Genomic DNA, 11,477 nt, shown 5'->3' on the forward strand with positions numbered 1-11,477 from the left:
TTTCTTTCTTTCTTTCTTTCTTTCTTTCTTTCTTTCTTTCTTTCTTTCTTTCTTTCTTTCTTTCTTTCTTTCTTTTTCTTTCTTCTTTCTTTCTTTCTTTCTTTCTTTCTTTCTTTCTTTCTTTCTTTCTTTTTCTTTCTTTCTTTCTCTTTCTTTCTTTCTTTCTATCATTCTAACTACAAGATTGGTTTCCTAACTAAATTTTGATTACATCATTTCACAAAGCTATTCACAAAGCTTGCCTGTATATTAAACATCTCTTAAGTATGACATACTAGACCAATGAAATTTATATTTATGGGATGTGGTGAGGATGGGGATGGTGGTAGTGGTTTCATGGCTCTCAGGTACAAAGAGACTTTGTTCAATATTCTAATTTCCTTTTTTTCCGATCCTCACAAGGAAATTTTAGACATCTCTGGCAATTAAGTCCAGTTAAAGATGTTTTCTTTATCTTACAATCATTCCAAGGGAATTTAGTTTATTTTGGAAGTTTCCTTACAACTTTGCACAGTTGAATCCATAAGGTGAATTTATCTTTCAAAACCAGTTAGGTAGCAGCTGAGAAGAAGGTGAGGACCTCATCATATGGCATTGTTTAATATCACTAGGACTATGTGGCAAGGAGAGCCCTTTTTATTTTTCTGGGACTTTTAAAATATGGTCTAAGTTTCATTGAAGTCTCCCTTACAAAAACACCATTAAACCAAAATTAAGGGCTCCATACATTCCAGTAATGGCTGGGTGGTTCAGAATAACATATTTGCTAGCTGAAAAGTACCTCTGAATAGCTCGTGGCGCTGCTGGAAGTCTTGTTCTCCAAGCCCATTAAGTTTATGCATTAGAGCGCACACAGACAGTGGCAGCTCCTGACATAGCCCATTGTGCTCAAGGACTAGAAAGTGATAAGGTTAATGAGACTTTGTATTCATGCTGAACCATTCAGAGTACAGCAGGACTATGTAGACACTGCCTTACAGGTTTTCCAGTGATTTTAAAGTGTTAATAAGCTCACAATGGTGTTTAAGGAGAAAGGGTCTAATTTGATAGAAATATCACCCTTAGAGAATGTACTTTTTGACGCTATCAATCGTTAACAGGATTTGGTAAGATTCTGGAAATAGTCTTGTTTTCCAATATGGAGAGTTTGAGGGAATTCTGACTGTTGGAATGAGGTATTTTTCCCCCAAAGTTTGGGGGACAGCTGGATGTAAGGTCTGTTTGTCACCTGTTGTTACTGCACAGAAACGATCCTTCCTCATTTCTTGGGATGAAGACAAGCCCAGCTTCAAGTTTTCCATTATCCCTGAATGGATGATGTTCAGAATGTTAGCATGTGCTGGGTTTTGGAAGACAGTTGTCTCAGGTCCTCTGCTAGGAGTTTGACACTCATTAGCTCATTTAGACTTCCCGTAAACATTTTTGTTTTGTGATTCTCAATCCTGCCTGCATGTGCGCCAAAAGCACATTTAGCTTTTTTAAAATTGTGAACATCTGGATCTCATCTCTTGAGATTCAGCAGGTCCAAGCACCTGTATTTGCATTTGTGATGCTGGTATATAGTTTATGTAGATGAGGAAAGCAATGCTCATAAAGGCATATTGAACTGCTATAAGCTGCATTGCCAGGGGAAGAATTATAATTCTGAAACCTGCGTGGTTCCAAAGCCCATGCGGTTCCACCACACACTGATTCTCGCCTCGGCTACCAACTCTTTGTGACCCAGGGCAAGTTCAAGGAATGTTCAACTGGCTTTGCATCAGGGGTCTGACATTTAGAAGGTATATGAGTTTTAAATTGTGATTGTAAATAAGTGTGCAACTTTTAAAATTGCACATTCCCAAGTTAATAGCATATGCAGTCCTCCATGATCACTCCAAACGTAGTGGTCAGGAAGCCCAGTACCAGTTAGTGTTAAAAAAAAAAAAACCTTTGTTAAGGACCCTCTATTTCCAGGAGCTCTTTTAGGTGCCTACACATATTATGTATTTACCTTTCACAGCTTCTCTATAAAGTAGTTACTAAAATTGGCTCCATTTCACAGATGGAGACACTGGGGTTCTCAAAGTTTAAGAAACTTGCCAGAGTCATGACTAATAGAGGCCAACTTGACATTTAAACCTAGTCTGTCTTGTCCTGAAGCCCAGGCTTACAACTGCTATCCCAAGCACTGACAAACTTTCTGTAAAGGGCCATATTGTAAGTATTTTAAGCGCTGTCTGCATACAGTTTCTGTCACAACTAGCTAATCTGCCACTGTACTACAAAAACAGACGATACGTAAATGAATGGATGCGGCCGGGTTCTAATAGCACAATGAATAAACATGGTCACTGAAATTTGGTTGTCATATAATTTACATGTTACAAAATACATTCTTCTTTTGATTTTTTCAACTATTTAAGAAGGTGATATTGTGTAAGACTGATGAATCACAGACCTGTACCTCTGAAACAAATAATACATTATATGTTAAAAAAAAAGAAGAAGAAGAAGATAGTAGGAAGGGAAAAATGAAGGGGGGGAAATCAGAGGGAGAGACGAACCATGAAAGACTATGGCCTCTGAGAAACAAACTGAGGGTTCTAGAGGCGAGGGGGGTGGGGGATAGGTTAGCCTGGTGATGGGTATAAAAGAGGGCACATTCTGCATGGAGCACTGGGTGTTATATGCAAACAATGAATCATGGAACACTACATCAAAAACTAATGATGTAATGTGTGGTGATTAACATAATAAAATTAAATTTAAAAAATAAATAATAAATAAAAAGGTGATAAGGCTTTACATATACAGGCAGCAGGCAAGATTTGGCTTGTGGGCCATGGTTTGCTCATACCAGCACTATTCCTTATTGCCATTTCTCATCAGTAAGTCTTGGGAGACTATTGTGGGTACAAAGGAACACTTAACCTCTTTTTTTGCTTTTTATCACTCAATTTATTAATCTTACAAATACTTAAGGCAAATTTCCTATACATTTATATACTACTTACATTTCTAGTAAATAAAAATACACATTTATAAATCCAGTATTCTGACCATTTAAAAGTTGATTTGGGGCACCTGTGTGGCATGCTCAGCATGGAGTCTGCTTGGGACTCTCTCTCCCTCTGCCCCTTACCGCTCATTTGCTCTTGCACGCACGCACTCTCTCTCTCTCAAATAAATAAATCTTTAAACAAATAAAAAATTAAATAAAAGTTGATTAAAACCCAGACAAGCCCTGAATGTCAATAAAAATAAGACTCTAATTGTAAGAGATCTTTAAAATGCTTCAACCTCTTAAAATAAATCCAATATTCACAAAATAGCTCAATGATTACAAATCTTACTGTTACACTGACACTTCAATCACTACAAAGACATTGATACTCTGGATTTATGGGTTTACAAAATTAGCGTTTTCATTCATACACTTAGATGCATAATCTTTACAAATAATATTCCCCAAATAATATTCTTTCAAGCTAAGATATCAGGTTCTGATTTATTAACTAGTTGATTCTTGGTCTGAAAACAAGACCTGCTTTTACCTCAGGGGGATTCAATTCCAAGTCTACACTAGTTGGTGTGGTTCCTTCTTTAGTACAGGTTCATGTGCTATTTCACAGACCTTGTAAACTGATTCCTTTTCTTGCACCTTCCCCTTTTTGTTCCCTTTTCCATCAAGTTTTGGCTACAGATACCACATGTAGTTATCTATTTCATTATATCTTATTAGTACCTCATTAAAATTAGTAGAACCATACAGAGATTTCCCTCCTGGACAGCTGAGTCTTCACTGTCCACTTCCTTCAATGGACATTTGATTGCACTCCTGTCCTACAATCCAACATTAAGACCTATTTCTACCTGATTATTTGGTAAGGCCATTTTGGCTGACCACTCTTTTTGTTTATAATACAGTTCCTAGTTTTCGGGTTCAGCTGGCTCCCTCATAATTCTTCCTGTCTACCATTCCCCATCACATAGTTAACCATAAATATCTATTATCACACATATACATAATAAAAACAAATAAAACCTTGAGATCAACACACTCATATACATCAATCTGCTACTGAACCAACATGAGTTTGCTCCTTGGTGAGTCAGAAAACGCACCAGGTTGAATTGTTGCACAAAGAAAACTTTTATTTGCAGCAAATAAGTGGGGCACCTGGGTGACTCGATTAAGTGTCTGACTCTTGATCTTAGCTAAGTTCTTGATCTCAGGGTCATGAGTTTAAGCCCCATGTTGGGCTCCATGCTGGGTGAAAAAAAAAATTAACTTGCAGCAAATAAGGAGGTTATGGGGAATGGCTTCCAAAACCAAGAATGCTGAGGGAGAGGGTGAATGGGTTCCTTTTGTTTAGGGTTAGGATGAATATTTAGATAGGGAAGACTTCTCGTCTTATGTAGAGGAAGGCATAAGGTTGCACTTTAAAGAAAAATGCTTATATATACATTGTATGTTATGTAAATGAGGCTGAGGCTCCCCTTTGGGTGGAGATTTTAGTATAATGAATAAAGGTAGTTGTTGGTCATTCCAGGGATCACTCCATGGTCCATCTGTGCAGGCTGAGTGGGAGTGGGGGGTTTAGCTCAAAAGGTCTGGTTGGTCTGGACCAGCGGGAGGTCTTGACAGGGCAGTCACCATCACCTGAGGGGTGGTTTCAAGTTTCATTTGCCTGAGTTAAGAGGTAAACCAGAAAGAAGAGCTTAAGGGAAAATGTAAGACAAAGGTTAGTGAGTACAAGCAGGTGGGCAGCAAATGTCAGGTCTTGCGGTCTAGCTGGTGACAAGTCCAGTCAAACATTAACAGCAATTTTAAAACATGTATTAACTTTACTCTTCTTTTGCATGCAACAAACTTACTTTACATTTATGTAGTTTTCCCCTATTTGGAATATGTTTATGAACTGAGTTTGTTTCCATTGATCAGCATTCCTCAATCTAAGTACTACTGAGATTTTAAATTGTAAATTCCTTTTTTTGTGGGGAGCTGTTCTGTGTATTGTGGAACGCTTAGCAGTACCCCTGCTTCTACCCATTAGATGCCAGAAACACTTCCCCCAGTTGTAACAACCAAGAATGTTTTCAGACAATTCAAATATTTCCTAGGGAACAAAATTGTCACTGGTTAAGAACCATTGTAATCAACTATCATTTTTCTTTTTTTTTTTTGATCCTCGGTATATCAGAACATGGCCAATAGTAGCCCTTTTATTTGGCTCCATTGTTCTTTTAGCAACACCATGTGCATTTTTGAAATACCTGTTTCTGGAAACAAGAGGATATCCTACCTTCATATTTCCCTGCCCTTTTCTTTAGTGAGTCCCAGATCTGAACATTAAAGTACAAATCACATTTGGGAGTAAATAGGTTGAATGTATTGCCAGTGAGGCCAGTTGGATGGCCAAGCTGAAAAATATATTGAAAGTCATAAGTCCATAATGGTGTTTAAAAAATAAGCCTGAAAATTAATAAAGCTTTAGTGTTTATGACATAAAATTTTAAATTTACCTTTTTTCTACATACCTAGTTATATTTACCCCCCTTTCACCATCATCATTTTGTCATCCTTCCTGGTTTGCCTCTATTTTTAGTCACTGGGCAGATAACAAGAAGAATTAGTTAATGTAAAATATTACCAGATGACCTACCACCTCATAACTGTGAAGCACATCATGAGGGAGCTACGGTTCTGTATTTTAGGAGGACAGGTGGTTCTAAAACAAGCTTCTATATTTTAAAAATTTTAAAATACTGCCCATCTATCAACCAGGTTTACTTCTGAATTACAAATAATTTGAAGGCAAGTGATTTTACTAATGCACCCTCCTATTAGCAGTTTATGAAGTTTTCCATTGCTTCACACCCTCTCTGCACTTAAATCATAGGTCAGTGAGAGAAAAATAGAAAACTTTATAATTTTGTCTTCCAACCCATGAGCATGGAATATTTGTTCATTTATTTAAGTCTCTCTTAATTACTCTCAGAAATGCTTTATGTTTTCCATGTAGAGATCTTACATATCTTCCATGAGGTTTATTTTTTGACATTTAATACTTTTGAAGCTTTTGTGAATTTTTTAAAATTACACTTAATTTATAAAATTATATTTAATATTTGTTTCTCTTATATAGAAATAAGACTTTTATATTATAAGATTATAACCAGCAAATTTGTTGAACTTAATTGTAATGATTTATATGGACTTTATTTTTATTTTCTTGAAGACAAGCATATTAGTGAGTCATTAGAGCTTCATTTTTTGTTTCTAATTCTTACATTTTTATTTCTTTTTCTTGCAATGTCATACCAACCAGGGTCTTCAAAGTGTTGTGGGACAGAAATAGTGACAGCAGGTATCCTTTTCTCATTTCTGATTGAAGATAGAAAGTAAATTTACCTTCTATTTCTAGTTTACAAAACATTTTTATCATGAATGAATGCCAGAGGTCAGGTTAATACCCTTTTCTTTAAGAAACCTTTTTTAAGTCCATAATTCTTTTTTCTTTCCCTCGTTATAACTTTTTCAGAAATTTCTATCTTATTCTCATGTTTAAAGTGTGTAAGTCCTCTCTTACTGTTAAACAGCCAAGTGCTTTAACTCTAGAAATCATGTATTATTTTTAAAAAATAAGCACATTCTTAGCAGAATGTGAAACATGTAGCAGATACCCACTAATTAGATAAGACTCCCCAAGATAACTTTTAATATATTTTGTGTTAATGACTGAATTTAGTTAATGACTAAAATAAAAAATATTTATCTTAGACTTTCCCAATTTTAAACTAATGCAAACAATACAACCATAGCTATGATTCCATATTACTTGCCATAATAATATATGCCTATTTTTTCTTTCATATTGTTGGTATCAGGGTAGCAATTGCAATTTTATAAAACATGTTTTGCCAAATTAAAGCATATATTATCGTCAGAATCAAAGTTTGGGGGTAGATTCAGACTTGTTTGATAAACCTTGGGTCCTTTAAAGAGGGATTCCTGTTTTGTAAAAACACTGGGAGACAAGCAGAGGTCTGGGCAAATGGGGGAAGGATGAGTAGCAAAGCCTATGTTGTAAAGGACTTGATGGCTCCTGATATAAGAACATGAGGTAGAGTTTAACCTTAGTCCCCGAATCTATGTCTTTCAAGCCCCAATTACCAAAATGCTCTTGAGAGTCTTTACTTTGAGCAGATGGTTGTGTAACATAAGATGAATTGGGTCGTTAGGACCTCTGCAGCTCCATTTTGGTAACTCCTAAATAGTTTTGAGAAGCAGAACAAATTTATCTTTAGGCCAGAGAGAGAGAAATTTATTGGAATTTAGCATTTCAAATGAGATCTATCCATGTGCGTGTAGCAACCACAGGCAGCTACATCTCCTGGCAGCCTAGCAACCACAGGCAGAGAAGAAAAGCCCATTCACATTCAGACATCAGCTATGACTATAGATGATAAGACCCTCCTTTCCTTCAGACTCAGCTGCAGGGAATGACAGGAATGTTCATCAAAGGAAAACCAGGCTCTATGCTCCTTGAGGAGGTGGCTAAGAACATTGCAATCTGAAGCACTTTTAAAGAGACCTGTACACCACATGCTGAGGAACATTCAGTTATTCCTATTCCACTTGATAGAATGTTTTCATCATTATTACATCATTTGATTCTCTCCACTAACTCGAGAAGCAGGCAGCGATATAGAACGTTACTCCCATTTTACAGGTGAGGAAATAAGCCAGAGAGTTAGCTTTCTGTAGGTAATACAGTTAGTAAATTATATATCGTGACTGAGAATCTAGGTTTTGTTGATTCTTTTTTTTTTTAATTTATTTGAGAGAGAGGATGAGAGAGAGAGAGAGCATGAGAGGGGGAGGGTCAAAAGGAGAAGCAGACTCCCTGCTGATCAGGGAGCCCGATGTGGGACTCGATCCCCGGACTCCAGGATCATGACCTGAGCCGAAGGCAGTCGCTTTACCAACTGAACCACCCAGGCGCCCCCTAGGTTTTGTTGATTCTTAAGGTAGTGTTTGTTTTGTTTTGTTTTGTTTTCCCATTATTTAAAAAGTCTGTGATCTTGGAGAAGTTACTTAGCAACGCTATGCCTCAATTCCTGTTTGGTATGATGGGCATTATAATAATACTTATAAATCCTTAGATGGTGAAAAAAATCAAATGAGATTGTGTGTGTGTGTGTGTGTGTGTGTGAGTGAGTGTATGATGCTTAGCACAGTGCTTAACTTGCAATCAGTTAACAATAATCATCATAGTAAGACTATGTAATAAACAGATTCATTTAGAGCACATAGAAAAATGAGTCTTTGCTAAAGTTATGTGGCCTAATAATAGCTGACATTTATTGAGTGTTTAACATATGTCAGGGATTTTTCTCAGAACTTTAAAATAATCAATTAACTCTTTTTTGTTGTTGTTGTTGTTGTTAGAACAAACTTTGAAGTTAGTACTATTTAATATTCACAGTACAATTGAGGAAATGAGGGAGGGAGTAGCTTATCCAAGGTAGCTTGCCCAAGATTAGTGGTTCAGCTGGAAGTCAAACTTAGGTGAGCTAGTCAAAGCCTGTGAACTTGACCTGTTCTGTCTCTTCCTGTTTGGTATGAACACGTATACATCATTTTCTACTAACGTATGCAGCTTAAAACGGATAATCATATTTGTTTATATTTTCATCTATAGACTGTAGTTCTAAGAGTTATTTAAATATATTTTAGAGATAAATGTTGAAATTCCATGGACCATAATTTATGTTTTAGAGCTATAAATCTTGAAAATTTATGGACCAGCATGATGTTCAAGACTTCCTCTTAACTTCTAATCAAGCATTAACATCTACTTATAATGTTTCACCATCCTAGTCAAAGATACCCTTAACATGTGGCAATATATGTAAAATTATTATACCCTTTCATTATATCATAATACCTAATCATATTCTAGGGCTATGCTTCTCAAGTATGCAATATTGTAATCTAGATATTTTTCTACATTAATCAATGTTTTTATAAGCTAAAATTGGATTTAAGTGGACCACAGGAGCACATTGGATTAGGAAAATTACAAAAAGACAGCTTACAATTTAAGGGCTACTTTTAGAGAATACATTTAAAAAAAAATGTGTGATTATATAGAGTGATGATTAAAATAACAGTTCTATATGGTGCCCATGGAAATAGTTTTCATTGTTTTATGCCTCTTACTTTTTAGAACTAGCTGTTGAAATATGTATTTGCTTTTTTCCCAATCATAAGAATTGCTGAACATTCTAAAAGCACCAGGCCTGAGGCAAAGGTCCACTTTATCTTGGTATAAAAAGAACTGCATTCCATCTGTTCTGGCCTCGAAGAAGCTTGCACAAATCTATCTTCCCTTTGCTTGTCTTATAAAACTCCATGACCTTTTATGAAGTCTAATAGAGGAATTCCACTTCCACTAGTAGAGGAGTGTCCATCTATTACTTGCAGACCAACAGTTTTCCTCTGAAGTAAGCAGAAAAAAACAGCCAGATAAGAGTATGGGCATATGGTATATAGCTTAGGGAAACAGTCCAATTATTCTACAGCTTCTGTACTTTATGTTTTAAATGGTGGTGATGATGATAAGGAAAGCGGTAGGAGAAGTAACAGAGATATATTTAAGATGATCATTGAATTTAGATTGCTTATTAAATAGAAATGTTTAAGATTGATTTCCTAATGATGTTAAATTTGATTTGGAAGAATTAGGTCATACATAAACTTTGAAAATAGCCTAGGAGTTGTTACTCCTAAAGATTTAAAATTAGATATGAATTATCCATGGTTATATGGTCAATAAATCTATGACAAAGGAGGCAAGAATACACAATGGGAAAAAGATAGTCTCTACAAAAAATGGTGTTAGGAGAACTGGACAGCTACATGCAAAAGAATACAAACTAGAACACTTTATTGCACCATACACAAAAATAAACTTAAAAGGGACTAAAGATCCCAATGTGAGACTTGAAGCCATAAAATCCCTAGAAGAAAACATAGGCAGTAACCTCATTGATATTAGTTAAAAACATTTATCTAGATATGTCTAGATGTCTAATTAGATTTTAAACCAAAGACTATAATAAAAGATGAGGAAGGACACTATATCCTACTTACATGGTCCATCCAACAAGAAGATCTAACAACTGTAAATATCTATGCCCCTAACATTGGAGCAGCCAATTATATAAGCTAATTAATAACAAAAGCAAAGAAACACATTGACAACAATACAATAATAGTAGGGGACTTTAACATCCCCCTCACTGAAATGGACAGATCATCTAAGCAAAAGATCAACAAGGAAATAAAGACTTTAAATGACACACTGGACCAAATGGACTTCACAGATATATTCAAAACACTCCATCCCAAAGCAACAGAACACATTCTTCTCTAGTGCTCATGGAACATTCTCCAGAATAGATCACATCCTAGGTCACAAATCAGGTCTCAACTGGTACCAAAAGATTAGGATCATTCCCTGCTTATTTTGGACCACAATGCTTTGAAACTAGAACTCAATCACAAGAGGAAAGTTGGAAAGAACTCAAATACATGGAGGCTAAAGAGCATCCTACCAAAGAATGAATGGGTCAACCACGAAATTAAAGAAGAATTTAAAAAATTCATGGAAACAAATGAAAATGAAAACACAACTGTTCAAAATCTTTGGGATGCAGCAAAGGTGGTCCTAAGAGGAAAGTATATAGCAATACAAGCCTTTCTCAAGAAACAAGAAAGGTCTCAAAAACACAACCTAACCCTACACCTAAAGGAGCTGGAGAAAGAACAGCAAATAAAGTCTAAACCCAGCAGGAGAAGAGAAATAATAAAGATCAGGGCAGAAATCAATGAAATAGAAACCAAAAGAACAGTAGAACAGATCAACGAAACTAGGACCTGATTCTCTGAAAGAATTAATAACATTGATAAACCCCTGGCCAGACTTATCAAAAAGAAAATAGAAATGACCCAAATAAATAAAATCATGAATGAAAGAGGAGAGATCACAACCAACACCAAAGAAATACAAACAATTATAAGAACATATTATGAGCAACTATATGCCAGCAAATTAGATAGTCCGGAAGAAATGGATGCGTTCCTAGAGATGTATCAACTACCAAAATTGAACCAGGAAGAAATAGAAAACCTGAACAGACCCATAACCACCAAGGAAATTGAAGAAGTCGTCAAAAATCTCCCAGAAACAAGAGCACAGGGCCAGATGGCTTCCCAGGGGAATTCTACCAAACATTTAAAGAAGAACTAATACCTATTCTTCTGAAGCTGTTCCAAAAAATAGAAATGGAAGGAAAACTTCCAAACTCATTTCATGAGGCCAGCATTACCTTGATCCCCAAACCAGACAAAGACCCCATCAAAAAGGAGAATTACGGACTAATATCCCTGATGAACATGGATGCAAAAATTCTCACCAAAATAC

The sequence above is a fragment of the Neomonachus schauinslandi genome, chromosome 2 (assembly GCF_002201575.2).
Source record: "Neomonachus schauinslandi chromosome 2, ASM220157v2, whole genome shotgun sequence".
NCBI lineage: Eukaryota > Metazoa > Chordata > Mammalia > Carnivora > Phocidae > Neomonachus > Neomonachus schauinslandi.